General features: G+C 40.5%; 1 protein-coding gene and 1 long non-coding RNA gene across 3 annotated transcripts in view; one reads left to right on the plus strand and one right to left on the minus strand.

Annotated features, from left to right (window-relative positions):
- LOC122550775 (microtubule-associated tumor suppressor candidate 2-like) overlaps positions 1–25095 on the plus strand; it is a 440121-nt gene that overhangs the window by 190534 nt on the left and 224492 nt on the right. The window lies entirely within an intron of this gene.
- Positions 1463–11896, minus strand: LOC122550777. The gene is made up of 3 exons (XR_006311941.1): positions 11733–11896; positions 9091–9188; positions 1463–2821 (listed from the first exon to the last, which is right to left on the minus strand). It is a non-coding gene; the product is annotated as an uncharacterized LOC122550777 (long non-coding RNA).

The following is a 25095-nucleotide window of genomic DNA, read 5'->3' on the forward strand; positions in this document are numbered from 1 at the left end:
CTATCCTGTCCAATCCTATTCTAATTTTATATGTCTCTGAGATTCCCCCCTAATTCTTCTAAACTCTAGTGAATATACTCCTAACCAATTTAGTCTCTCCCTGAACATCAGTCCCACCATTGTAGAATTCAGTTTACTTCACAGCACTCCCTCAGTCAGATCATCCTCCCTCAGATAAGGAGACCAAAACTGCACACAATACTCCGTGTGGTATCACCCAAGGCACTGTACAATTGCAGCAAGACATCCCTGCTCCTGTACTTGAATCCTCTCACTACGAAAGCCAACATACTGCTTGCCTTCTTCATTGCCTGCTTACTTTCATTGACTGATGTACAAGAACTCCTAGGTCTCGTTGCACCTCCCCCTTGTCCAATCCATTGCCATCCAGGTAATAATCTGCCTGATTATTTTTGTTCCCAAAGTGGATAATCTCACATTTATCCAGCATTATGTTGCATATGCCATGCATTTGCCCATTTATTTAACTTGTCTAATTCACACTGATGCTTCTCTGCATCCTCCTTGCAGTTTACCCTCCCAAGTAGCTTTGTGTCACCTGAAAACTCACAGCTAAGACATGTAGTCTCCTCATTTGAATCATTATTTACAAACTGTTTGCTTGCATAAAAGCAGTGACTGCCCTTCATAAATGACTGTGACATACTTCAAAACATTCTGAGAATAGGAAATAATAATACAAATCCTCACTCTTCCTCTAACATTGACTAGGTATAACTTCAGAGACTGTAAGAGCTCTGACAATATCTTAAGCCCGTTGATCAGCACAATCTGATAGTTTCGGTTGAATAGTGTAAAGGAGTATGTGCTGGCTAAGTGATGTCAGGAAATGGATTTAGTGCCACTTTCAGCAGCTTCTGTGTGTAAATTAAGACTGAGGTAATTAAAGCACATGGTGATGGCTGAGGATTCATTTACTCAGATGCAGCACATTCATATTTTATTTAAGACCATTTATTTATATTGTATATTTGATGGTAATATTTATTGTATAATTAGTTTGGGATCCACTAAGCTGAGGCCCAATATTAATATAAATAATAGGTTTAGCTTTTACTTATTAGTCAATAGATAAAATGTTCAACTTCAGCCTTACAAAAGTAACCCATCTCTTCAGCATTTGGATGGGTATATGAATAGGGAGGGTTTGGAGGAATATGGGTCAGGTGCTGGCAGGTGGGACTAGATTGGGTTGGGATTTCTGGCCAACATGGACGGGTTGGACCGAAGGGTCTGTTTCCATGCTGTACATCTCTATGACTCTATGACTATAATCATGTTAAGTTCTCATCTGATTGCATAAGGTTTCCTTCTGGTGTGTGAAGACATAAGCATCTAATCAGTAGATAATGACATTGTGGGCTGTGTAAACTAAATTGGTGGGGTTACTGGTCAACATTTTTATTCTGCTCATAAATGACTTGTTTCTCAGATCATTGCTGTAAACGATTTATTATAAATAATGAACATCAGAAATATTCCTCCAAAAGTATCTTCAGTTACATTATTGACAGGGTTATGCACTAAATATGATCATAGTCCACTTTGATATAGATTGTCATTTTGCAATATTTGGCACAAATGATCATCATTGGCATTTGGAAAATGCTGCACGTTGATATACAGTCTGTTCTGCTATAACATGATAGTTACATTCTCGTTCGAGCTCGTGTCACAGAAATAACTGGGCCTGTGGGAAAAACAGGGTTAGGGGCAAACCACCAGAAATATCAGTAAAAATCAAAACAAAAATAATATATAGTCTAACACAAATGATAGTACAATCTAAGTAAATGTTAAAATCATATATTTTAATGAAATAATACACTAAATTTAACACTTTAAGGAATTTCTGAGTTTGCTGAGTTACAGTACTGAATGAAGACGGGGCTGAGGGTCATCATCAGCATCATCATTACTTTCAGGTGCAGTTCTGGGTGCAGGGTTATGATGAAAAGATATGTTTAGTCCAAAAGTGGATAGCTGTGGTTCATTGTCCTCAGAGTGTTTCTTGGAAGTTGGCTTAAAAAAGGCTTCTAGTTTTTGCTGCTTTTCCATCTTTTGTCTTTCATGAAGAAGCTGTTCATAGGATGCCAGATAAAGTTTTATCCCTCAAACTGCTATCCTGTTGCATTCTACATTGTAGTCATTGTCTTCTAAGAGTTGCAACTGCTTCTCAACTTCCCTCAGGATAGAAGACAAAAGATAAGTAGAAAGTTCTTGTGGTGGTGCATCCTGGATTTTGTTGTCTTCATCTAGAGGTTCAGTTTCCCCCGCAGCCACAAGCTGTTGTAGATCAGCTGTGGAGAGGTCTTCACAATGGGACTCGTGCAGTCCCTCGACATCCTCAGTCTCCACTTCAAATCCAACTTGCTTTGCAAGAGCAACACAATGATCCCTGATTGCTGGAAGCTCTTCTGACAGTTCAACACCTTTAAAATCATGAAGAAAATCTGGAAGAAGCTTCCACCAAACTGCATGTAAGCAGTCCGTACCGATATCACCCCAGGCCTCCACAATAATGTCAATAGCATTCTTAATGTTAAAGCTCTTTCAAAATTGAAGAACACACTGTCGTCATTATCCCCTTCAGAAGCTGCAATCGGTTTCCTGAATGTCCACCTTAAATAATAAACTTTAAATGCTGCTATTGCACCCTGGTCCATGGGTTGAATGAGAGAGAATAGCACTTGGATGTTTTCAGAAAGCTCAAGGTGGAAGGATGGCTTGGTGCATTGTCCAGAATGAGGTGAATCTTGAAAACCAAATCTCTTCTCTTGCAATAATTTCTAAAAACATCCTGGAAAACATCAACAATAAAGTCAGAAAAAAATTGCTCTGTTATCCAATTTTTTTTTTACTTGACCTGAAGTAAACAATTAGAGTGGGCTTAAGGTAACTGGGAATGGAGTTGAGTAATAAGTAATGGGAGTTCGCCTTTTAAGAAAATTGTTCACTAATTCACCAATCACGTTACAGCCAAATTGCATTGATGAAACGCACGTTGTAGGAAAATAACCTGTATTGCAAACTGACTGGACATTCTGTAATTTTGACTCCTTTCAACAAGATTTGTAACAGTCTGACTGCTTTTAAAACTCCTGAATTCATAGTAAAGACATAACCATACTATAATGCAAAGCAGAAGATCAGTGGAAAGAGCATTGCTAAAGGCAAGTACAGAATATTTGAGAACTATGGGGATTCAGGCTTTGAAGGCACTAATATTGTAATACATGATTTAAAGTCTTATGTAAATTGGAAACATAAATGAAAGAAACATGGACACATCGCTCTGTAACTTCCCTTTCTTTCTCATTACATTTCATGTCAAGTATTGTGTTGAACCCTGGAGCATTTTTCAAGACATGGGGCAGAGTGGAGACAATTCTGACTAGCACTCAGCTAGTTGTATATAATAGGTTCTATCTTGAAGGAAATATAATCATTGCAAATAAAACATCAAGAGATATAGGGTGGAAAATTAAGCGGTGGTGGAGGGGTTGATGGATGATTCAACCCCAGAAGAAAATTCTGTCTGGCTGGATAGAAGCCCCCCCTCCACACCCCGACAGCCAGAAAGTAGGTCCACAAGTCGTGGAAGCACTTGGCTTCTGTAGTGGGGGTTGCTGGGCAGCGAGCTACGGCCACACATGAGGCCTCATGGGCTGCGTGGGCAGAGATGAAAAGAATGTGCAGTTGTAAGGATGAGAGGGCACTATGTTCCTTGGGGATGCCCCTGATGGGCATGGGGCACTCAGGCTCCACTTCTTTCCTGTTCTTTTAAACACTTCTTAAAATAAAATTGTGCATCCAATTGCCACCCAACTGTCCATGTAAATCACATTACGATGTAGGTGATGTGACATTGGGGTCAGGAACTTTTAGCAAGCTCAATTGACCCTTGATAATTTATTTATTTGTGGTCAATTTGCTGCTGATTTTAGTGCTCACCCTTCACTATAATGTGGGGATGAGTATTTTTATGGGCACCACCCCACCACTGAAATCAAACCAAGTAGAAATCTGTAGTATCTGTAGGCTGTTATCTCCCTCACTCACAAGTCCTGTTGTTTTGCAGATTACCTGTAATTCACCTTTCTTGCACTACAGTTCAGTTTTAAGGTTTGGATTTCTCTTCTGTCCATTTTGCAGATGGCTAACAGATGCCAGATCTTCCAAATTAGTTGGCAGCATATACATTCCAGTGTGAAAATGAACTGACTGCATTTTTGCTAAATGCAGGGAAAAAGTAATGGTGGGCTCAGTAATGGAATCAAGGATTATGGAGAAAGGGCAGGAAAGTGGACGTGAGGAATGTCGGAACAGCCGTGATACTATTGACTGAAGAAGCAGGCTTGAGGGACCGAATGGCCTACTCCTGTCTGTATCCTTATGCTCTATGGCAAGCACCCATAACCTGCATTAGCACTTGTGCACTTGCAGGTAAGGGGCTACGGCCTGTTTAAGACCTCCTCTGCAAAATTGATCTGCCACATGTATACTCTCACCTCCAAGTGGGAGTCACACATCAATCCTTCAATGAGACTACCAAGAATTGGCTGTGCTAGATGCCCAGATTTTGCAGGGGAGGTTTAGATGCTGTTTGTACTGATTACTATCGTCTCATATACAATAGGTTTTAAAGAGGCAAATGAATCCATATCCTGTCAGGTGAGGCCTACTTCTGTTTCTGTTCCTACCATGATGCAGTTACTGGCTACCAGGGTTTATGTAGGGATGGCTCCTTGGTTGGAACTAAATAGCATAAATCTCAGAATTGAGGCATTTCTGAATTGACCATTGATGCCCTTGGACAACATATAGGAACATTTTGTAAGATGGAACTTAGTGAGAAAAGTACTGCTCTTGTGCAAGTTCCTGCTGTGGATGCCTTGAATTTCCACGTGCTCCATGGTGCTCTGAGGGTTCATGATTATCTATGTTGGATTAGTATTGTTGTATTGTTCCGGTTTTTCATTCTGGAAGCTCTGATGATTCTAGATGACTGGTCAAAGAGTTTCTACTGAGTCCACTTGGTTAGCTAGTTCCATGGACTTCGTGTGACATAACTCTCCCTTTCTTCTTTTGCTGTGTGTTTGCAGATAGGTTATCAGAAGCTTTCTCCTGTGAAAGGTGAGTTACAAAACCATTTGAGCATTAAGAGATAACACATAAGGTATACATTGAGGGCCACACATTATACACCTGATGTGGAAGGATGAGCAGACAGAATGCAATAAGATCTAGAAGCTGTATGCTGCATTGGTTAAAGAAAGCAACTGAGTTTCTGTGGCAGCCACCAAGTAAGAGATTGAAGCAGTCAGAGATTTGCAAATTACTTTGCAGATGTCAAGCATACTGTATGTTGAGAGTCTTTTGCGTGCATTATAGGGTCACCCTTTATTTTAATAGGCATCTATCATTGTCCCTTACCTGAGTAGGCTTCCTTCATCTAAGGGACTTCTTTCTCATATGCAACTATGTGTTGAGACAGCATTCAGCTGGTTGGCTGCCTCCTGCTTGATTTCTGTACGCTGGCTCTATTAGGGTAATCTCCTTTGATACATTCCTCAGGGCTGTTTTCTCCATTGAAATCTCTTTTGCCACAAGGACACACTGTAAAGTATTCTAACCATTTTGTTTGATTAGTCAGCTTCCAAAACAAATCTTGCCTGTCTTAAAAATATAGCAGTAGTTTAAGAACCACTGAACCTCAATTCCTAACTTGGAAATTCAGAACTCTCCCTGCTTATCGGGAAACCACACAGGCAGGTTAATTGAATCATTGTTGTTAAGTACTCCTGTGGAATTTAAGGGAGATCCTGTGGTGCACTGCTGATGTCCCTACCTCTGAGCCAGGAGGCCAAGGTTCATGCCCCACCTGCTTCAAAGGTGTTTGAAAACCTGGCTGAACAGGTTGGTTGAGTTTTTTTTTAAAGGAAGAGCCCAGGTGAGTTTAATGAGTGTCCGTGCACCACTCAATTATAGGTGAACTTTATAATATTGAAAACATGGACATTTAATGGCTTAACTGTAGAATAGTCCTTAAAAATGGCCAAATTACATTCAATATCCATTCAAGGGGTAGGTTGTTAGTGTTCAAGTAAGCAACATTATGAGATACTTAAACAGACATTTGATTTTGGTCTCACTGAAATAGCGTGGCTCCTTTCAAATTTTAAAAAATATATTTTTAGAATATTAACTGATAACATGCAGGATCAAAATAAGAGAGCTACAAGCTGCTTTGACAGGAACTCCAGATGCCATAATGACAGAAAGCTTAAGAACACAGCTTGAACAGATTAAAAGGTCAAATAACCATGAGATTATCATTATAACTCTCGCCTAATGTTCCCTTTTTAATCTGTTCTATCTTTTGAAGACATACCTTTTTAATTTTCTCTGCTCATGGCTCTCTGGATCATGCACTGTCGCCCCATCTAGGGGTACGGTCTAGGCAACTGCTATAAGTTTACTAGGTTCCAGTTTTGAGTTGGCTGTATTATTTTGCCGAGAAAGTTCCGAGGCTCCATTTCGTGCCTCCTGTTGACTGACAGCTTAAATCAGGAATTTGCAAGTATGCATTTGTGGCTTGCACTATGTAAACTTTAAGCTGTGTTTGTCTCCTCAGCGTATTGGTCATAGGACCATTTGAGAAAGAGATTCTCCAGATGCTTATATTAAAAGATCTGCAGGTTGCATCTTGTTTACTGTAACATTTCCATCTCTCGCTTTACATGACTATTATTTCCCACTTAGTGTTGTTGAGAGTGAGAATTGACTGAAGTGAACGTGTCAGTATGAAAGTAGATGCTTCTCCATATATTGTGATATTCTGACTGTAATGATAAGTCATCATGCAAGTTCTGATTAGTTTGAAGTTTAAAGACATTGAAGGCCATAACAAATGGCCTACTGCATGTAGCTAATTGGTTTCATACTGTAAGCCATTTCACAATGGATTGGTAAGAAATTAGCATGTATGAGTGTAGGAACACCTGCTGAAAACTCTGTATCAGTCATTGAAATAGGCTCAGAACCATGTCAGTTTTTTCACTTCTCTGTGCCTTTGGCAGTTCTGGGTTATCTTTGGTGCTGTTAAAAAGAACATTGGATTTCAAATCTATTCTTGGTACATGTCCTGATGTTCCTGAATTTTAGTGCAAGGGTTTGGAGTAGGAGAGTCTGCTTTTCAAAATCACAAGATCCCTCTAGCTGCACACTCGTGAATGTCTGGAGCACAACCAAACATCTACCTTCATAACCTCAATGTTATGCTTGTGTAAAGTAGGTATGAAGACTATTGCATGTTTGCTGTTTGTGGATACAGTTTTGGTCACTATTTGGTGAATGTACACAATTTAGCGCATGTTCTGATTTTACAGTGTTGAGAGTGGCTTGGGCCACTTTGTGACCTAATCTACATTCACACGATGCTAGTAAACTGTAGTGTCATTTAGTTGCTTGCCAGTTATGTCACTACAGAAATGGAGTATGTGTTCTCAATGGAGGCGATACATCACCATCATTATAAATGACTGCCATAATCCTTGGAGCACGCACAAAAATACAATCACTCCTGGTTGGAGTTATTACTTATTTCACTGTCAACATGGGCAATTTCACAATCGAGAGAAGAAAACTTTGAGTTATTTTGATCTGCCACTGTCATATGGGCTCTTCATGATCAATCCCAAATTTGTTATTCCAGACAGGATACTCCAAACTCTTCAGCCCCCAGATGTGAAGGGATTTCTTTATTCACTCATCCTCCTCACTTGGTTCCAACAAGGTTAATTTAAAAAGAATACCTTCAGTTTTGCTAACCTTTCTCCAGATTGAAGTCAGGTTTTTTTAAGAAAAATCAATTCAACCAGACTTCTTTGAATTTATAAGAAGTGAATGCACCAATCGCTAAACATGAGAAACATTAGTAATGGAACACACATACACACAGTTTAGAAGTAAGGGGTGGTTTCAAAACAATAAAAGTTTAAAAAGACACAGATACTTCTGTTGAAGATTGCAGCCAAGTAGGAGCACCTCCCCCCTTATGTTTTCTTTCTCTTTACCTGTTTTGGTTTCTCGGTGGGTCAGGGCCTGGTCTGCTAACAGCTTGCTGCAGGTCCTGGGCCTAGTCTGTCAGTGACTCTCAGCCTGGTCTCTTGGCAGTATATCGGCCAGTGTGTTGGCGACTCATGCAGTGTCTCGGCTCAGCGTGTGTGTGAATCCTGCCTGGGCGTGTTCTCAAGGCACTGGGACAGAATGGAGAGGCAGCAGCTTCAGCAGCAGCAAAGGTGTCTGCAGCAGCTGCTTCAAGAACAGGCAGCTGAGGTCTCCCAGAGAGTGAGAGAAGCAGAGGACTCTCTTTAAAAAAAAACTGTTGAACTTTTAGCTTATTCCTTTATTTTCTTTATTTAAACTACAAAAGACTTTAATGTAAACTGTAACCTATTCCTCTATGTTTCAATTATTCTATGAAACCGCGCTTAACTCTTGTTTCTCTGCTTTATACCTAAGCCTTTTTTTGTACCTAGGTACTTTGGTACCTAAGATGGTGCCATGTGCGGCAAAATTATACACTTTTCACTGCACTCTTGTACTTGAGTACATGTGACAATAAAATCTAAAAGTGTACTGATGGGTCTCTGTAAAGAGTAGGTAGTTGAATGCTCTGTCTGTCGCAGTGGAAGTGTTGCCATGGGTAAACAGATGACTTCTGAGATTCTTGGTTTGGTAAGCTGATTGAACTTCTGTTGTCCTAATTCTATTTTTTAAACTGATTTGGAGCAGTCAGAGTGAGAAAGGGTCTTTACCTTGAACAGAGGAGCAACAGGGTACCGTTCTTTAATCGTACCATTTATCATTCTTCATAGCACAATAACTCAGGCAGGTACACGGAAGAGCTTTCAGTCCAGAAGAATTGAAATTGGCTTTTTAACCTCTGTCCTTAAATTCTTCAAATGGAAAAAACACAAAATGTGTCTGTAGTTTGGGACATAATCCATAAAGTGTAGCTTACAGTTAAGCACGGGTCTGTCAAACTCTTATCTTTGTACTCACAAAAGATCACAGTCCATCTGTTTGAAGTTTCTTTGATACCTTTAGGTGTTGCACAGTCTTTATTTTCCACTTACAGTTATCTTGTCTCTGTCGCAGTCCTGTTGAAAAAAATCACATTTGGAATTAAGGGCTGTATATGCTCATAATACTTTGGGTTCTGATCTGTCATTGTAACAGGTCTTTGCCTCCAGCAATGTATTTGTCTCTAATATTATATTAGACAAAAACTCAGCTAGATAGTTCACCACTCCCACAAATTGCTGCACTGCTTTCCGAGCTTTCCAGTCACTGCATCACTGAAACAAATCTCTCCTTGTTAGGATCCGGGAGATGTCCTGTTGCCATCAGTACATGACCTATATACCTGACCTCCAGCATCTTCAGTTGCATGATTTTCTTGTTCAGCTTCAGGTTCCTGGCAGACTCTGTCGAGCCGTTATATGAGATCTCTGTTGCCTTTCACATTTATCCACAATAGCTTCCACTCTAGGAAAATCATTGATTATCTCATACTGTCTGTGTTAATACTGTTCTGGAGCAGTGGAAATGCCAAAAAGCATGTGCAACCAACTATATCTCCTGAATGTTATGTAAAGTGGATTTGGAAAACTATTCTTATCCAACTTCACTTGCCAATAACTGTCCTCATTGAGGGGAGTAAAGATCTTTATCTGAGAGAGGCATGGCAAAATTTCTTCAGTGTTTTTCTTGGGATATTGAGATCGCTTCAAAACTTTATTGAGATCCTGGAGTTCTGTGCACTCTCTCACATTTTCAAGATTTTCTCCACGTTACTAGTACGCAGGAGCTGTCACTTCTTTTCCAGTTCTGTCTTGGCTTTCAGGTGGACTTTACATTTAGGTTATATTTACCAGGAAAACATTCAAGATCTGTAAAATAATTCCTCTAATCTTTTAGGAACTGTTCAGCAGTCACTGTCTTAGAAGCCTGTGAAAAGCTGCAAATCTCTTTTGGCACATGTAGAGTTACTACTCCAAGCTTTAGACCTTTTTTGTTAGCTGAGATACGTAGATTTTATTTAATGTGGAACTTCAGATCTTCTTTCTTCCCATTGCATTGGGCTTTTCACTTACTCATCCCAAGAGGGAAAAGATGTTCATTCCATCATTTGGCGTTTGAGGTCTTCATTTTTGGTTCATTATCTTGAGCCACTTCACACAGGCTAATGAAATTCATGATGTCGTACATAGTCCAAATGTTTATCTGGAATTTCACATTCGCTTGATGAATCTCCTTCTGCAGTCATCATTCTGTCTCAGACCATTTACCACATTTAGACCTGACAATGCCAACCTCTTCCTCGAAGTGTGGTGCTGGAAAAGCACAGCAGATCAGGCAGCATCCGAGGAGCAGGAGAATCGACGTTTCAGGCAAGACCCCTTCACGGTGGCTCAGTGGTTAGCACTGCTGCCTCACAGTACCAGGGTCCCAGGTTCGATTCCAACCTCGGGTGACTGTCTGTGTGGAGTTTGCACATTCTCCGTGTCTGGGTGGGTTTCCTCCAAGTGCTCTGGTTTCGTCCCACAGTCCAAAGATGTGCAGGTTAGGTGAATTGACCATGCTAAGTTGCCCATAGTTTAGGTGCGTTAGTCAGAGGGGCATGGGTCTGGGTGGGTTCCTCTTTGGAGGGTCAGTGTGGACTTGTTGGGCTGAAGGGCCAGTAGGGAATCTATTCTAATCAGATGCCAACCTCTTGTTGACTGTCTTGGTCTCAGACAACAGTTTACCTCAATGAAAGTGAGCTTAGAAGACACAGAGAATCCTTTAACTTAATTCACTCTTTAATTCTCAAAAGTATCAAGTATCAAAAATATCCAAATATCACATTATTCCCAAATTGTAAACAGTCAAAGGAAACCACACAAGTCACCCTTCTGCTAACTCAATACTTGGCTTAATCAAAGCACATTATCCAGGAATGTGTAGCTGGCCAGGCTTCACAGTTCCTTTGTTCACCACACTACACCACAGGGCAAGGGGTTGCTCATGCGCTGCTTCTCTCCAGGAGTTATACTAGAGGGCTCTATCCCTGATCTCTTATCAGTTTCCATCCAATCAGAGATGTCCACATTGCGTTTCAAAGCGGCAATCCTTTCAAACACGTACCAGAACTGCTTCCCTTCTGCTTGATTGGCCTGCGCAGTGCCCATTGTGTACGTAATGTAGAACATCCACTCGTTCAGCTTGAGCAACTCTCAGTCCCTTTTAACCCTTTCCAGCCCTGGCCAACACTCTCTCGTATGGTGTAGAGTGATTTGTCAGCATCATCTCTCCATCAGCCATCTTTATTAGCTTGTTTTGCTTCTTTCTAGCCAGATATCTGCAGATAAAAAAATTCAACTTCCCCAATTGGACCACTGCTTTCCCACACTGGACAGATTTTCTTTTCTTATTGTGCAGTGCCCTCTGCAATATTCACATCCTATCATCTAACCTTATTCTTTCTGCTTGCCCTTCTACTAATAGTTTGATTCCAGTTTTAGCCAGTCTCACTGCAGAGGAAGTGGTAGACAATATTGCTGTGTACTTCAAATTCACAATGGAATGAGTGACTGGGTGTCTTATGCTGTGACCACATGGCTCATGAGCAGTTTAGTTTCTGTGTAAATGTTCATGCTTACTTGCCTCTTCCCTGTGGGATCCCTAAATACTTTATAACATCACATCCAGGTTCTTGGCATGGTACAAATGCTGGCCAGTGCACTTCTTGCCAAGCTTAACATGACACTGCTTTCATGGATCGGAAATGGAACATTCCTCTTCTGTTTAACGTCAGCTCAATAACCTTGTTGTTAAGTCAGGGTGACGGTATGACTAGCCTGCTTGCTGGCCAACTAATGGATTACAATGGGTTTTAACGACTGCCATAAATAATTTATAAAACACATTTGAGGATATTTGACATCAAGCAAAAAATTTATATATTTTAATTCACGTTTGCCTGATTCCTCTTCAGTAATTCCCAAACCCAAGCTGCACAAATCCCTGGGAGCCTTTAAGGATTCCACAGCACTGTGTTTCACATGATTGTGCCCAACCAATAAGAAGTCTTGGTATGCTACGGCCAACCATGCCCCCCGCTAGATAGAATTTCGGTGCGCTCGAATTTCCTATCAGATGTCCTAATGTGCTGCCCCCACACGTTAATTTTATACACACCCAAAAGATTACCTCATTGTCTTTTGATTGTCATACGGTTTTATGCAAAGAAATCTGTGATCACAATCATACATGATATAATCATTGTGGTAGGAAAGAAATCCCAAGATAGCATGGAGTTATTTGAAAATTTTAAAGTAAGGAGTTTCCCATGGAAATGATGGAGCTGAGAAGGAATTACTACTTATTGTGTTGCTAATCTTTGAAATTCTCTACCCCAGAGTGAGTCGAGAGTGGATCAATGAATATACGTAAGACTGAGTTAGACTGCATTTTGTCATACAAGAGACTCATGAGTTATCGGAGGGAGGGGCAGGCAGTAAAGTTAAACTCACATTCAGATCAGATCAGTGAACTGACTGAATGGTAAAACAGGTTTGATGCACTGATGGCTACCCCATTCCTATTTCTTATGCTCTGATTATGTGTTTATTGCGATCTTGGGTGTGAACTATAATTTAACAAAGTGGAGAATAGTGCTGTGTATATGAAAAAGAACAAAACAGGATGAGAAAATCATACTTGGTCCATTGAAACTTATCCCCAGGATCTTATTCTCCCATAAGAAGATCTGACTTTTTTGAAGAACCCTGATATTTATATCTTTACTGTTCACTCTGGTACATGACTTTAGAAGTGTGTAATGCTTTGAGAAATGAAATTCTTTGATAACGTATTTAAATATTCTGTTTGTAAGAGAAAGCCTTTTAAAAACTATTGGCAACAATGGGAACTTGAATCAAGTTTCCTTTGTCAAAGCAGTAGGTTTGTGGTGTAAATTCGACAATGGTCAAAAACATACAAAGAGATTGTGACACACCATTAATCCACGCTATTAATTATAACATAGGCATCATGCTAACTTTGTGCTCCCTGCTCATTCTGGTGATTTCAATAGCTAACAGCACTGACAATGGCTGGATACTTTAGAGGAATGCTGATATCATGGCTTCTATTTGCAATATGATAGAAGCTGTTAAAACTAATTTGATAAAGCAGTGGAGGGGATTAGAGGTGTCAAATTAGGGATGGATCGGTGAAAGATGGGAATAGATAAACCCTGAACTGCCTGAATTCCGAGATAGTAAAAACAATTCCATTTGGGAGATAAAGAATTCAGGACCAAATCCAGTTTTCTGAGGTTCCACCCCATTCATGCTGCCCCTTAAAACTGAGTGGGGAGGGCAGAATAAGTGGAAGGAGCAAATGACTGCAGATGCTGGAATCTGTACTGAAGACAACAAATGCTGGACATCACAACGGGTCAGACAGCAACCATGGAGCGACAGCAAGCTAACGTTTAGAGTCTAGGTGACTTTTCATCAGAGCTGAAGCATTTGTTGTTTTCAGAATAAGTGGTATTTCTGCTTCCAACCGAAGGCTGGATTTCCTGGCTGTCCTATCCATTCTGGCCTCAGTAATCATTAGGGCAACTGAGAGCTGATATTATTACTGATGAGGCTTTTTGAAACACACACACATCCGTTGCTGCTGAAGATAATTAATCCTGGAGGGAATTGAATACTTTAAAAGATGCTTTGCTGGTTCCATTAGGAACTGATGATGAAGAGAACCTACTAGTTCATGTCTTACCATGTGTTCAAGTTAATATCAAAAGCAAATTCATAATTACAGCATCCTTGTGATTATGATCATGCTGTGTCATCCCTTCCTGTTTCTTTTTGACTTCTCTTTGAAACTTGGCACAATTAGCAACAGCACTTTGCTTTATTATCATTGCTGAGCTTCTAATTCCCAGAAATGGCTTCTCCACACTGTTATCTTGCAAATCCTCTAGCAACTGTGGTTGACTCCCTTTGCATCCTCATTAAAATTCTAGCCCCTGAATGACATCATTCCCAGGCCCTGTGCCATCTTTCTGATGTTAAGTGATGGCACCCTGTTTGTTCTCTGCACCAGCACCCGCCGTTCCTCAGCAGCTTTCATACTATTGGAAAGATTGGCTGACATTTAATCATAATGGGTCATAGCATATGCCAGATCAACATTAGGAAAAGCAAAGCCACTCCAACAATATCCACCCTGCTCCCTAGCCATTGTATCTACCACCCTCTTCCCCTCATGTGATGGATGTCAATGTCTTCCCGAGGTGGGTTTAGTGGTGAGACGGGTATTTAATTGAGTAGGAGGGTGATGGGTAGGAACCCCATTGTCTACCCAATTCAATCCCATCTCACCCTGCAACAATTGAGGTCCCTAATTGGACAATTAATCCAGCCATATGTGGAGCAGTCACCATACGGGAAGTCTGATGAACGGACCCTAATGGGGTTGCTTGTAGACTCCTGAGAAGTGAGTGGGAGTTGGCAGTTCCTTGTTGAAAGGCACTGCATGCCTGATTTGAGAAATTCACCATGAGGAAGGCTGAGCTCATTAAGTGTCTGGACCATGACCTTGCAGCTGAACTAACCCCTACAGCACAACCGCAATCCCACTGTTACCCACCCTAGGTTCATTGTTGGGCTTCGATTGGTACATTATTGCCTCCAGCCACCACTTCCTCAGTGGTGTTGCCAAGCAATGTCTAGTTGTTATCCTCTGGTTGGCAACTCTGAGGGTAGGATTTCCTCTCCTGGGCAAGGCTTGCCACTACCCAGTTAAGTACCTGAATTGTGGTTTTAACTTTGTGGGGCTTCCAAAAGGATGCAATGAGCAACTTCCACAAGACCTCCAGTCAGGCATGAGATCCCCATCCTCTACACTAACAGTCACCCACTCTCTCAGGTTGTACCAAATAGTTTGCACCTCCAACATTGAAGGATTTTTTTGAATTGTTCTAGTGAGCCAAGTATGATTACATGCAAAGGTCCTTGATGTGAAACGTGATCACACACATATTTAACTCTGAAGCAAAATGCCATCAACTGAAACAAGCTGACATCGCTGAGACATGTAGTCTCCAGTTTTCTTTCCCCTGAGATGTGATAGGAAATTTATGGTGACTGTCTGTGTGGAGTTTGCACGTTCTCCCCGTGTCTGCATAGGTTTCCTCCCACAGTCCAAAGATGTGCAGGTCAGGTGAATTGGCCACGCTAAATTGCCCATAGTGTTAGGTGCATTAGTCAGAGCGAAATGGGTCTGGGTTACTTGTCGGAGGGTCGGTGTGGACTGTAGGGAATCTAATCTAATCTAAAAAGATGTTAAATTACATTGTTTCAGGATGTAATAGTATTTACTTATAGGGCAGTAGCATTTTACTGAAATTGAGTAGATACTTTGTGAGCTTCCAATTTTGTTAATACAGTAGAATGCTACATTTGAGTTCTCCCTTATGCGGAGAATTCTTTGTATTCTTTTAATGATCATATAACCTTTGTTAATTTTGAGTTACTATTCAGTGATTTATTTGGACTGATATAGAAAACAAACAATGCCCCGTCATTTTACATTTTGAAAATTTTGATTAAAAGTGATCAAGGAAACAGGAATTGTTTCAGGCATTTAAGAAATGCTGTAATTGATTTTTTTAAACTAAATTTGAAGAGCATTGAAGAAACATCAAATAATCAGAAAAGCTGTAATGAGTGGCAAGTAAAAATGTTGCTGTGACTTGCACTTTATTTGGGCTCGCTTCAGGCCAGAGCGTGCTACATTTCAGATATCCTTTCATGTGTGGCCAGTTAACATTCTGAAGTGCCCGGGTAATTTTTTTGACAGCACAGCTGAAGGTATAATGCATTTAGGGTTCAAAGTGAACCTGTGGATCACTGCAGTCTTTGAGCAAATGATTGTTGGGATTTAGTTTAAAAGTTATGTTAATCTTGAAAACAAGAGTATACAATAGGCAATAATATAAATGTAGTGCTAGTCGGTTTCATTTCATTTGGAGAACCAATTAATGAACTAATTCTCACTATAGTTCTGCAATGTTTTCAGTCTTTCCTGAATTTATGTCTCTTAGATAATTATTTTTCTCTCATATTTTACTTATAGCTACACTAAACATGTTGTCACGTAATATTTGATTTGGGTAATATTAGCTTGTTCCTTTCTCTGTATGAATGAAAATATACAATGTTTGAACCTTCCACAAAAACTATAATATCTCATCACAGAATAGTTCTCCAGATACTTCAATACTTCCCAAATCAGAAGGTGCCTAGAACTACATATGCTGTTCCAAATTGGTCCCAACCAGTTGTTGGAAAAATAGGCATCTCTTTCTTACTTTTATGTCTCAATAGCATTTTCCATGTGCATTTCCAGGTTGAAAGTCTTGAATATATGCATGTCGAGCTTCTATTTGATTGATTCTCTTTATGTTTGTAGTATTTATGGTTGCTGCTCCAGGTCCTCAGTTGTGCATGTGTGAGTTGAGCAGTCTGCAGCTTGCACAAGTAAAGTTTGAACTCCAATGAATCTTGCTCCATTTCTGTGGCCATTTGCAAGATGTCTATGGGCCCCAGATTGGACGGTACACTCTTGCATTTGGTATTGCCTCAATAAGGGATACAGATGGTTGCAAATTACTGCAAGGATAAGGGAATTTAACATTTTTTTAATTCATTCATTCATGGAATGTGGATGTCACTGGCTGGGCCTCCACATAGTGTCCATCCCTAGTTGTTGTTGAGAAAGTAATGGTGTCCTACGCTATTGAACTGTTGGAATCCATTTACTATGGGTAGACTCACAATACAGTTGGTGAGGGAGTTCCAGGGTTGACCCAGTGACACTGAAAGATCGCTGCTATATTTTCATGGCAGGATGGTGATTGGTTTGGAGAGAAACTTGCAGGTAGTGGTGTTGCCATAAACTGCTGTCCTTGTCCTTCTAGACTGTAGTGTTTGTGGGTTTGGAAGGTGCTATCTGAAGAGCTTTAGTGAATTTTGATTGTGCATCTTGCAGATGGTACACAGTGCTGCTGCTCAGTGTTGGTGACAGAAGGAGTGAATGTTTGTGGATGTGGTGCCAGTCAAGTGGCTGCTTTGTCTTGAGTGGTGTCTACATTTTGGTTTATGTTTGCACAGCAGCTAAATCCCATAAAAACTCAGCAAAGGATTATTGCAACAAAGAATTTTCCCCTTGAACAGCTAAATAAAATTACAGCAGAAGTTGTTGATTTCCCCTTTGATGGATCATTACATTTAGTAATGCAAAAATCTGGTTTCTGATTGACTGGGAAAGTATCAGAAAGGCTGCAAGACATTGTCAGCATTCTAATGTGATCTTGTCAAACTGACATGTTAATTGCCTTTTCTGTCTCCACCTCTGCTGAGCATTCTCCCTATTTGTTCCAGCAGGAGAAGGTAGCTGGGCAGAATCTATGAGGATGCTATTATCTCATCCCCGATGTGGTGTGGGCAATGGTGAGAAAAGTAACAAAGTACAGCAAGAATGAAACAAAATCAAAATCTTGACATCAAAAAGGTTTTCTAATTTTTCCCTTAAACTTCAGAATCTCACTGTTGAGTCGCGGCTACTTAATTTCCATGTATTTGCATCTCATTATGAACCTGATTCACTGTGTTTCTACATCATTTCCAATTTGCTTCCTCTTCCCAGAGAAAGTAGAAGGCACAAACTTCCCTCAGCAAATCAGTGTGCAGCTCACTGCTTGTCCTGGCCATTATCTGATGTATCTGTACACAATCAAATATTTATTGATTTATTGTAGTCACGTGTACCTACGTACAGGAAAGAGCTTTGTTTGCAAACAGTACAGGTAGATCATAATAAGTAAGGACATACCAATTACAGTGCTTAAAGTGAGGCATACAGGTTACACTGCGCAGGACGTGCATGAAGCAAGATCCACATTATTTGAAGTTAGACAGTCCATTCATCAGTCTAATAACAGCAGGGAAGAGGGTGTTCTTGAACCTTTTGGTGTATGTGTTCAGGCGTATGTATCTTCTGCTTGACAGAACAGGTTGTAGGAGAGCATTACCTGAATGGGAGGGGTGTTTGATGGCAGTTTTTCTGCAGCAACAACAAGTCTAAATGGAGTCCATTGATGGAAGACTGTCTTCCGTGATCTGCACACAACCTTCTGTAGTTTCTTCTGGTTCTGGGCAGAGCAGTTGCTAAATCAGGCCCTTATACACCAGACAGTATGCTTTCTGTATTGCATCTGTAAAAGTTGGTGAGCGCCCTTATGGACATGCCAAATTTCCTAAACCACCTGAGGAAGAATTATTGTTGTGCCTTCTTGACCATCACACCAGGGCAGGTTGTCCATTATTGTCACTCCTAGAAAATTGACACTGTCAACCCTTCCAACCTTTGCACCTTGATGTAGGTTGGGGGTGTGTTCACCTCCTTTCTTTCTGAAGTCAAGGTTCAATTCTGTTGTTTTGCCCAACACTGAGAGAGATCCCTGCGTTCTCCATGGTCACCATCCTTCTCCACATATTTTCCACACCAGTCGGCAGCAAAAAAACCCACCAACCTCACTATAATCAACTCTCACCCCACTTCAACTGTTCAGTACTTCACTTTGGAACACAGCAAGATTTATAACATAGTATGCTTCTGCCAGGTCATTTAGTGTGCAGGGATGAACACATGTTTCTTACATCAATGCCGCTGTATCTCATGGCTCTTGGTTTGGAAGCGTAGCACTCGTTCACTTAGCACTTACCTAGAGGCTTCCAGCTCTTGCATTGTATTTTAGTGCACAGGCTCTTCAATCCTTGGTTCCTGGCTGCCTGCCTCTGTCGTGCATTGCTTTTTAACACTAAGTGAGTCAGGCAGCTTGTTGTGATTGGGAGTACTGAACACTCAAAGGTGGGTGGATATATCGCTGGACAGCACTGAGCTACAACAATGACACACCAGCATTTGCCAGCAACTTATATGGCAAATGCAAATGCATATGCATGTGCTTCAAGCAAGAGAAAATGTGTGAAAATGAATGGAGATCATTCATCAGTGGGATCAAGGAGGACTGTGGCCTGTGGGCGGGTCAGTCGGGACACTCCTCTGATTCCAGTCCAAGGCTTTGCTCATAGTCCATTAGGCAATTAGTCCTCACCAGAGTTTGGGAATGGGTGTCCTTACAGTCCAACAATTTGGCTAAAGTCAGTCCTGCAGGTCAAATTAATGTGGGATGGCAGGTAGGCCTCACTATTTCATATAGTCCCAATGAGCAAATAAACTTAAAGCCAATGTAGGTCAGCATGCTTAGTGGTGATGGGCAAATAAAACTTAATTATGGGCAGTAATGTTTTGAATAGGCTCATGTTGTCCAAAGTCAGGAGAACGTTGGACTAATTGAGTCTCGTGTAACAAATGCATGGAAGAGAGTTGTCGATTTCAGAGCCATGTTTTTCCTGGGCTAATGAGATTCCACACTGTTCTCCCTGTTAGGTTAAGTATATCCCAGGCCTGTTGAGGGTGAAGGTACTGTGGGCCTTAGTCAGGGGTGGTGATGGTGGGTGGGGTAAATTTTCTTCCAGAATGTTTAATCCTAAGGTTGCTTCTTCCAAGACATCATTTTTAAAACTTAAATCATTTACAGTTTTTGTATTATTGGTTAAGCCAATTCCTAACTGCCCTTAAAGTGGTGGTGAGCAACTTTCTTGAACTGCTGTGGTTTTTCTGATGTAGATGCACTCATAGTGCTGTCAGGAAGGGAGTTCCAAAATTTTGGCCCAGTCACAATGAAGGAATGGCTGTATAGTGTGGCTTTGAGGGAACTTGCAAATATTGATGTTCCTATGCATCTGCTGCCATTCTCCTTTGAGATGGTAGAGGTTGCAGATTTGGAAAGTGTTATTGAAGGATCTTTAGTGAGCCGCTGCAGTGAATCTTGTAGATGGTATACATTGCTGCCGTTGTGCATCGGTGATAAAGTGAGTGAATGCTGAATGGGGTATTTGGTGGAAGTTTCATCATATTTGGGGAAACTCTTGTTGCCCTGACAATGATCTCTGGCTTCATTTTTCAGAGTGATATAGTGTGGTCCATTTTCTTTATCAGCATCATGGGTCAAGTACCCTCAATTGGATACCTATAAATGCAGGCATGTCTGCAGAATATGATCGGTCAAACTGGCTGATTAAAATTCTGTCCAGCCATATTTCAGCCCTCCAAAATTTTGGACTCTTGTTTTCTGATCCCATGAAGAGTGACAGTCTTGGAAAGATATTTGAAATTTGTGACTGACAAAAAGTATCAATTGACAAGATTTTAAATTTTAGCCATTTTACTGTCACAAACTACATTAAAAACAATGTTAATAAAATGCTTTTTTAGCAGTTAACTTCTTTTTAAACTACTGAAAAATATCCCCATTTAACTTTTAAAAGGACTACACATCTGTCTTCATGGTTAAATTGTACTCTGTCCCTGAACTGGACCCTTCATTCTCTGGCAGCCAGTCCAAAGCGATTCTCAGATCCTTTTTCTTTTTTCAGCTGTATAACCTATAATCACTGCGTTCACCTTTTAACGATGAGGGTTCCTTTTGAGATTCCTCCTTTTAGCCAAAGCTAGACAAACCTACCAGCCTCATTTAAATCCTCACAAACCTAGCCTCTACAATCTGAGCGCAAGTCTCACCCACATTCACATATGTGAAGAAAGTTGTAAGGTGATCACACAAAAGCTCGATATAGACTCTTCCCTTCTGGAAGCCACTTCCATTACGACATGAATCACCTGGTCCTTGTATCCATGTAACAATGCTAATTAACTATTCTCTAGATACACATTCTATTCAATCTTGAAATTAGGTGCACAGTTTAAAATATAACTGTGTACAAACCCAGCCTTCTTCACACCTTACTGTGTGACTTGGAGACTGCTATGACCTTGGTGAGAATGCCAAAATATTAAGGATATTTTGAACTTGTATGCCCCAAAATGTGTTTTTTTTAAAAGAGCGCTTGACAGCCAAAAAGGCTATAAATATCAACACTGCTGGATTTCATTAGTAGTATTGAATGTTGCCCTGTGTGTCAATCTGGGTTCAAGCAAATATATGCTCTGGAGGTCACACATGAAATACTGCCCCAAGTTTCCCCATGTTGCAGGCAAAGACACTCACTCCTAATGCTGCAAACTAGTTAAAAAAGGAACAGGACAGCAAAGGATGCTTTCTCACCCAGAATGCTGTAATTCAATCATAGGTTGAAAGGAATTAGAAATACAGAATCTCACCCAATCTACAAAGCTAAGTATTGTGAAACCAACATCACCTCTATTGGTAACCTCTCAAGAAAGTCTGGTTAATTTGGCTCCTTTTTAAATCATTTATGTCCATTAGAAAGATATGCCTGAGGGAAGGGATCCTTGTTGAATTAACCTTCCTGCAACCGCCATTTGGGGAGTGGGGTGAATAAAGAAGTGAAGCCAGTTCATCATATCTTCACAGGGAGCTTCACATTTGGGATATCTGTCTCCAACAGTAGCATGTTTGGAGAATCCTACTGAGGTCTGATCGTAACAAGACTAATAGTCTTTAAGTCATCAGCACTTCTGCTGTGGTCATTGTTAATATTGTTAATATCTTGTACCTTCTTCCCAGTAAAGCAACTTGGCCCCACATTTAATCTTTATCATCTAAACCATCCAAACTTGTTGTCGGGCAGAATTTAAAACAGGTCATATGACCTTCTTTATTCCTCTATTTTTACCCTAAGTTAAAGGGACTATCCTAAAACATCATAATCTAATGCATCTCAGATTTGGTATTGAAGGATTTTGCAGGAAAGCAGTGCACATATGACTTTTGAAGTACCTCTGCATGGAAATTAGTTGAATGACCAATTTCTTTTCCTTTTAAGTGGTAAGAAAGTTCACACACAAAGCCATCTTCAAAGCGGCAGGTATTTTTAATCAAACAATTCAGACATGTAATGACTCATGCCTGGGGCAGTTGGGACTTGAACTCCGACCTCCTGAAGTCAGAACACTACCATTGCGTCACAAGGGCATCTACCTTCAAAGCTGTGTTTTGACATCAGCCTTTACAGTGAAGCCCTGCACATTTTAAATGACTTCTATCTGTACTTTGTATATGTTTGCAGGCAATCAATTATTTCCTTCTATTGCAAACAAACATATGAAGGGCCAATATGATTTGTTTTAATAAAAAATGCATTACCAAAGCATATTATACTATGTCGAACTCATGCAACACATCACATTACCCAATGGACTATAGTTTGTATAAAAACAACTCCAATGAAATTATAAATTATCTATAATTTATAAATAGATTGGAGCCTTGATACACACTTGAACATACCAGAATGAAAACTGATATTTAGAACGTTTGATCTCAGTGGGACACTTAAGTAGTATCTACATTATGAGAATTCTATTTAAAGAATATTATTTTGATCTTAGTTTTCACAACCATCAACGCAAACTGTGAGGTAAATAACCCAAAATATAGCGAACCTACACAATCTATCCTTTTAATTGCAAACATTGCCTATTACGTGATAAATAAACATACACAGAAAAAATGTGGCCCAAGATATCTGCTTATATGAACCATTTCATTAATACTTTCTGTCACAATCAATATATAATGCTCTGAAATTTTGTAGAGTTGGGGAGATTTTGCAGTCTTTTGAAAATGGATGTGTCCCAATTCCTGTCCCCATTCAGACTCTCCAAATTCTCCTTGGTGCAAAGGATGATGAAGTAGTTCACATCCTACTATTTAAACTTGGCCTGCTCTATTGCAAGGGTAGGCATCTCTTAGCTCTCCGACAGTTTTAATAGAGTCAAACCAGCTTTTGGATGACTTGGGATTCATGACCACTCATGCACATCCACCTCCCCCCAGTGGTCCCTCATATCCTGCAATCAAGCCATAACCTTCCAACCCCCACAACTCTAATCTATTCCCTGTCATGTTCCTTCCCTGATCCTTCACGCTGTCTATGCAAATCCATACCCCTACAACCGCCTAACAGTGGGCCCTCACATCTTCCCTGTGGAACCATAATACTTCCTTGCCAACCCATAATACTTCCCTGCCTATACACTCTGTACAATACCAGTGAACATTACAGTAACAGTGGCATTTGTGAAAAAGCTTAAACCAGCTATTCATGAGTTTAGTTGAAAAGCTGCTGTTACCATAATCTGATAAAAGTGGAATAGAAGCAGATATTTTTGACAGCAGAAACTGTAACCATTTCACAGTGCTTTAACTTCCACTCATTTATTCTTTCATGGTATGTGAGCATTGCTGACAAGGCCAACATTTGTTGCTGATCCTGAAATTACTGCTCGACTATTTCAAAGGGTGGTTAGGAGTCCGCCATATGACTGCAAATTGAGTGTCACATTTGACAGGCCAGTTGAGGAAGGCAGATTTCCTTCTCTGAGAGACATTATTGAACCAAGCACAAAACATGGCTGAGAGTCCAGACTTCTAGTTTATAGAACACAATGCATGGAAGGGATCACATTGCTTGATTGACACTTTTTCAGTGACTCGATGTGTGTTCACACAAGACAAAGAGGTGACAAATGTTTACAATTTTACATATTCACCGCACCCACCCTCTGCTCAAATGGAGTGAAAAGCAGATATTTCCCAGAAGCTTTTTCCAAGCCAAGTGCACTCAACCATGTGATTTCCCAACTTCTGTTATTCACCGCTGAAATGAAAATCCTACCTGATTGTTGATTAGAGAGACACAGCAGTGGTACCCAGTTACCGTGTCGTGGGCGGCACGGTGGCACAGTGGTTAGCACTGCTGCCTCACAGCGCCAGAGACCCGGGTTCAATTCCTGCCTCAGGCAACTGACTGTGTGGAGTTTGCACGTTCTCCCCGTGTCTGCGTGGGTTTCCTCCGGGTGCTCCGGTTTCCTCCCACAGTCCAAAGATGTGCAGGTTAGGTGAATTGGCCATGCTAAATTGCCTGTAGTGTTAGGTAAGGGGTAAATGTAGGGGTATGGGTGGGTTGCGCTTCGGCGGGGCGGTGTGGACTTGTTGGGCCGAAGGGCCTGTTTCCACACTAAGTAATCTAATCTAATCTAATCTAAATATCTTTATGACAATTACTTAAATCGAAGAAGGTGGTCTATATAGTAAAAACAAATATTGAAGCTCATTCATTAGATGCCGCTACTGCAATGAATGGAAAGCTATCAGATTTATAATATATCTGATTTTTGGTAAATTAATTATCCGCCTTCATTCAGTAACAGCCTTCTCAGTCTAAATCAGCAAACTGGTTTTAATCCCAGTCCAGAGACATGAATGCACAATTTTAGGCAATTTCATTCTTCGATTTAGTTCTATTCAATGCAAGTAAATTGTGGTGCCTGGGACTAATTTGTGAGTTATTCTGAATAATGGCCTAAGGTCTGATGCAGACAATGTAGGAGCCAGGCGAGCACTTAGTCAAAGACGTAACCATAAACAAGTTGCTTATTTCAAAAATGTGTACTTATCGAAGGTTCAGTCCTTCAACTGCTATTCAATTGTCCTAGAGTCTTTTCTGCATTATTCTAAAAGTAGCATGGCTTCTTACTGCTGCTGTGTTCCTGACCAGGTGCAAACAGTAATGTCTACAATGTGTGAAGCCTTTGTAAGATGCTGGTATTGTAGGGCTTTAAATTACATGTTGTAAATTCTCTGTGTGCCTTGCTGCAATAGGAATATGTGTAGTCGCAATGAAGCAGATAACATGCTGTGTAAAGTCTTGCTATATTCAAGCAGGAAAAAATATGAGATTGATAACAACCATATATGTGAAATTCTGGACAAGTTACTTGATTATATGGTATTGTTAGGCATTCTGACTTTGCTAGATTACCCCTAGCATTCCTTCCCATGTTGTACAGGTACTGTCACCATTGTTAATCCGGGTAGTTCTGAATGCCATCCCA

This window comes from Chiloscyllium plagiosum, chromosome 6, assembly GCF_004010195.1.
Source record: "Chiloscyllium plagiosum isolate BGI_BamShark_2017 chromosome 6, ASM401019v2, whole genome shotgun sequence".
NCBI lineage: Eukaryota > Metazoa > Chordata > Chondrichthyes > Orectolobiformes > Hemiscylliidae > Chiloscyllium > Chiloscyllium plagiosum.